A 5,794-nucleotide genomic window follows, 5' to 3' on the forward strand; every position below is an offset into this window, starting at 1 on the left:
CAGAGTGAAGTATAGGTTATGATTTCATAAGTGATTCAGCAGAGTGAAGTGTAGGTTATGATTTCATAAGTGATTCCGCAGAGTGAAGTATAGGTTATGATTTCATAAGTGATTCAGCAGAGTGAAGTATAGGTTATGATTTCATAAGTGATTCTGCAGAGTGAAGTATAGGTTATGATTTCATAAGTGATTCAGCAGAGTGAAGTATAGGTTATGATTTCATAAGTGATTCAGCAGAGTGAAGTATAGGTTATGATTTCATAAGTGATTCTGCAGAGTGAAGTATAGGTTATGATTTCATAAGTGATTCTGCAGAGTGAAGTATAGGTTATGATTTCATAAGTGATTCAGCAGAGTGAAGTATAGGTTATGATTTCATAAGTGATTCTGCAGAGTGAAGTATAGGTTATGATTTCATAAGTGATTCAGCAGAGTGAAGTATAGGTTATGATTTCATAAGTGATTCAGCAGAGTGAAGTATAGGTTATGATTTCATAAGTGATTCTGCAGAGTGAAGTATAGGTTATGATTTCGTAAGTGATTCAGCAGAGTGAAGTATAGGTTATGATTTCATAAGTGATTCTGCAGAGTGAAGTATAGGTTATGATTTCATAAGTGATTCAGCAGAGTGAAGTATAGGTTATGATTTCAAAAGTGATTCAGCAGAGTGAAGTATAGGTTATGATTTCAAAAGTGATTCAGCAGAGTGAAGCATGGGTTATGATTTCATAAGTGATTCTGCAGAGTGAAGTATAGGTTATGATTTCATAATTGATTCAGCAGAGTGAAGTATAGGTTATGATTTTATAAGTGATTCAGCAGAGTGAAGTATAGGTTATGTTTTCATAAGTGATTCTGCAGAGTGAAGTATAGGTTATGATTTCATAAGTGATTCTGCAAAGTGAAGTATAGGTTATGATTTCATAAGTGATTCTGCAGAGTGAAGTATAGGTTATGATTTCATAAGTGATTCTGCAGAGTGAAGTATAGGTTATAATTTCATAAGTGATTTAGTAGAGTGAAGTATAGGCTATAATTTCATAAGTGATTCAGCAGAGTGAAGTATAGGCTATAATTTCATAAGTGATTCAGCAGAGTGAAGTATAGGTTATGATTTCATAAGTGATTCAGCAGAGTGAAGTATAGGCTATAATTTCATAAGTGATTCAGCAGAGTGAAGAATAGGTTATGATTTCATAAGTGATTCAGCAGAATGAAGTATAGGCTATAATTTCATAAGTGATTCTGCAGAGTGAAGTATAGGTTATGATTTCATAAGTGATTCTGCAGAGTGAAGTATAGGTTATGATTTCATAAGTGATTCCGCAGAGTGAAGTATAGGTTATAATTTCATAAGTGATTTAGTAGAGTGAAGTATAGGTTATAATTTCATAAGTGATTTAGTAGAGTGAAGTATAGGCTATAATTTCATAAGTGATTCAGCAGAGTGAAGTATAGGCTATAATTTCATAAGTGATTCTGCAGAGTGAAGTATGGGTTATGATTTCATAAGTGATTCAGCAGAGTGAAGTATAGGCTATAATTTCATAAGTGATTCAGCAGAGTGAAGTAAAGGCTATAATTTCATAAGTGATCTAGCAGAGTGAAGTAAAGGCTATAATTTCACAAGTTATTCAGTAGATGGAAAGTATATGCTATGATTTGTATAATGACTTAAAGTTGAGATTAAAAGAAATGGTGACATCAATAAGAACAACTGGATGTCTAGAAAAAATGAATACATGGAGAATTCTGCAGAAAGAAGTTTCAAACAAATCTTTACTTTGAGACATTATTGCAGCTCAATATGTTATACAATTCCTAATTTTTGTGTATTCATTAAATGTGTACAAGAAATTTAGACTGATGTGAGTAAACTAATTTTAACAGTAAACAGTTTAGAAATAAGAGAAGTGTACAAATTAAGTAGACAAGACATTCTAATTTATAGTGTAATAAGCTGACATAATAAAATAAAGTTAAAATAGTAATATGTTTATAGATAAAAAGATATAATTAATGGATATAACTAAGAAATATTGATATATTTAAGAATGTAACAGTTGACATTAACACTGATTAGCATAATAATATTATTCATAGTGCTAGTAATGATGTTTGTACATTTTAAATACAAAAGATAAAACACTTCAGGTTTAAATTTCTCTTGAAATGGCTGTGTGCTGAATGAACATTCTATTTTGACCTATTATGCAAACGATGTATTGAACCTTGATAACGAAGAACTTGAAATATAACTTGAACCTTGTATACAAAACAATATCTGGAAAGCTCTAAGCTTTTGACTTGTATCAAGATGTATACTGCAAAGTTTGAGTCCAGAGCCTTGTGCCTAGATGCTCTCACATGGAACTTGATGTTAATGATGAACACATCTTCAGGCTTTTCTATCAAACATTGATTAAAAGTACTTGAATCTTGACACCAACAAATTACTTCAGATTTGAATTTGCATTTGATGAGTCAGTAACACAAACAAATCTGAAATGTATAACAAAATAGATGTTTAACATGTAATAAATGTATTATAAGTTTGGTTGTTAACTTCTGAAAATATATATGTTGTAAGATTGTACCGGTAGTAAGATATATAGTCTTGTATCTCTATCCTCTATATTATCTTTTAAGACATACAAAGGTAAAGACATTTAAAAAGCAAGTTGAATGACTACAATGATACAAAACCAGAAAGTGTTCAACCATCAACTTTAAATACTGGTACAAATTAAAATCCTCATATCTAACCTGAGAGTATCCATATTTACTAACATTTTTATTTCTGCTAGCTGAATAGCAACATATAAAACTTTAAAACCTACCTTTGAAAACAAAGACACATCTAAACCATCACCTTGGGCACATTTAAAAATGATACAATGTTGAAGGTTTGAAAGTTCAGTCACACACCCATCTCTATGAACAAAAATAAAAAGTTATGTAAGTTCACTAATGTTTATAAACTTTGACAACAGAAGAGTTAAAGTTTCATAAGTTTAAACAAAACTAAAATTTTGTCATACATAATCTAATAATAAAAAAAACTAAAATGGGTTCATAACTCTTAATTTGAAATTGTTTCAAGGAAAGTTAAATATATGTTGAGTGGCTTTGACTTGTTTTTTTTTACATACCATTTAAAACATCTTGGACTTTTGATTCAATCTGTTATGTCTAAGTTGCAAGTATAAATCCCTGTCTTTAGAGCTACAGTGACATTGATGCTTGGATTTAAATGGATTCATCTGAGACTCAGGTGCTGTTAAAGCTAGATCATCCTGATGTTTGTAGTAGCTCATATCCACAAGAGTAAATCTGTCAAAATATACAAACAAATATTAACGATCTAGAGATAAAAAATAATACACAACAGTCTTAAGTTGTTGGCTACAGTGAACTGAAATTGTGTATTGTATATGACAGAATGGGCACATTTCTTATACCATATGCTAGGACTAATTCATACAAGTGTTTGTTCTTCCCTAGTGTCATTAAAGCATGGAATGGGTTGCCTGAATCAGCCAAGAAAACCAACAACTTAGCAAAGTTTAAGTCTCTAACACGCAGGACTAGACTGAAATATGGATATTATAGGTATAGGACCAGTGGCGTAGCAATGTATCTGTGGGGACGGGTTTAGGAATACAATGTTAGGCCCCTTTCAGTAAGTTGAGTGTGACTGAACCCACATTGAGCAATATTGTCTCTTATGTAAAAGTAGGCCTACATATCCAAGAAAAACAATACACAAGGCAGGCAACACTCAAATTGGGTAAACAAGAACAAGGTCCTCAAACTTCAAAGTTGATGTCAGAGGTCAACCAAGTAATTTAACATGCTAGAATTCCAAGTCACATGCTGACTTCTCATATTCTAAATGTGCATTGTGTGTCCAAAATCTAGGGACCTCAGTAGAAAGTTGATTTTGATCTTTAGCTCAGTTTTCATGAACACATTTTGTTTTATTTCTTTGAATAATTAGAAGAGTTAATGTCAGAGGCTGTGCGGTAGAGCACTTGGATTCTGAACCGGGAGTCCTGGGTTCGAATTATGGGGACGAAATTTTATTTCTGGATATTTGGGAGCCTCTGACTCCCCCCCCCCCCCAGCTCTAATTAATCAGAAAAGTAAAGGCAGTTGGTCGTTGTGCTGGCCACACAACACCCTCGTCAACCATGGGCCACAGAAACATGACCTTAGCATCATCTACCCCACACATCACAAGGTCTGAAAGGGGGAACTTTACTGTCTAAGGGTGAGGGGTGTGCTACACAACTATGGATTGCTACTTAAAAGAATGTGCAATTAAACCAATCAATGTTACTCCTACGTTTTCCAATTTAAATAATGCCACATCAGGGGGTAGGGTGTAAGGTTCTCTCTATTCCTACCTTCATTCTCATTTAGACATGTTTAGATTCTACCCTATCACTAGCATTGACATATTTAATTACTTTGGTAAAGCCTCTCCCCCCACCCTCACTTCTCTTATTACATTAAGCATTATGTTAAGGAAGCCTCAATACTAGTGTTTTTTTCACTATGCATTTTATATTTTAGAGAAAGGAATATTGCAACTTAAAGTAGATTTAACATTACAAGCTACTTATTACTAATTCATGTAGTTCAATTAGATAGAATATTTCATAATATTAAAGAAAGAAAAGAGCCAGTTTGGGCCCTTATGGTTGTGGCTCATGGGTCCGGGCCAATGAACTTCGCACCATGGTTGCTACACCACTGTATAATTTTCTTTGGAAGCAACATCTGTAATTTAAAAAAAAGGAAAAAGATGGACCAGACAGTCGAATCCGGAGCCCTTTCAGACTCTTGAGAGTTCTACAGGGGACATAAGCTGTGAAGGATAACGTACCACTGTCTTACCTCCCATCTTGTGCCAAACGTTAGGCCAGGTGCCCAAATAGAGGGGATGCCTCCCGAGACATTCTAAAAAACATGTAAAGCTTAGTCTTCACCGAGATTTGAACACATCCCTCGGTTCGGAAGCCAATCGCTTAACCACCCTGTGACATAAATTTTTTAATTTAATAGGCTACAAAGAGTTTGATAAAATTTGGGCTTACCTTTAAATATATGAAAGATGATGTCCATTCTAGATCTAAACTAGAGTCTATTATAGATCGAAACAGCGCAGGTCCAAGTGAACTAGTAGAATCTAACATTTCCTCAAACATTTCAGAATGAAATAGAGTACCGGTATTTCAAATACTTTGGAGACCAAGAAGTCTAGATCTAGATATAGACTTAGATCTAATAAATATTATAGAATAGATCTATCTATATGTGTGTGTCACAAGACAGTCATTGAGTCAAGGAAGTGTCACTAGTGACTAATGTGTCACTGTGTGTTTTTTTCTTCTTAAAAAAATCTGACAGTAAGAGTTTGAAATTGAATTGGATCAAACCCAACAGCCGTATCTCACGGACATTTGCCTTGTTGTCAGTTGTACTGCGCAGTTATATTAGCGCTACCCAGATCTAGGCCTAAGGGAAAGTCATAAACAATGTTGGATATAACCCAGTGTTGGCCTAACAAGTAATCACAGACGTAAGCCAGACTCCCGTGTCTTGTGATTTCTTCTCAAACTTTACACATCTTTTTTCTTAAGAGAGGTCTCCGCAGTACACGTACAGTCCAAAAATAGTCATAATACATCTAATACGTTAGTGTCCCCAACCTTTCTCTGTGTAGACACCATATAGCCTACAATCCTGAAACGTCACATGGGCCCGAGTGCCGTGTAGTTTGTTTGGG

General features: G+C 34.2%; 1 long non-coding RNA gene across 1 annotated transcript; it reads right to left on the reverse strand.

Annotated features, from left to right (window-relative positions):
• Positions 1 to 933: 933 nt before the first annotated feature.
• LOC106069636 (uncharacterized) lies at positions 934 to 5,332 on the reverse strand. The gene is made up of 4 exons (XR_001218130.2): positions 5,103 to 5,332; positions 3,153 to 3,333; positions 2,841 to 2,934; positions 934 to 2,502 (listed from the first exon to the last, which is right to left on the reverse strand). It is a non-coding gene; the product is annotated as an uncharacterized LOC106069636 (long non-coding RNA).
• Between the last annotated feature and the right edge of the window lie 462 nt (positions 5,333 to 5,794).

Source organism: Biomphalaria glabrata, chromosome 10, assembly GCF_947242115.1.
Source record: "Biomphalaria glabrata chromosome 10, xgBioGlab47.1, whole genome shotgun sequence".
Taxonomy (NCBI): Eukaryota; Metazoa; Mollusca; class Gastropoda; family Planorbidae; genus Biomphalaria; species Biomphalaria glabrata.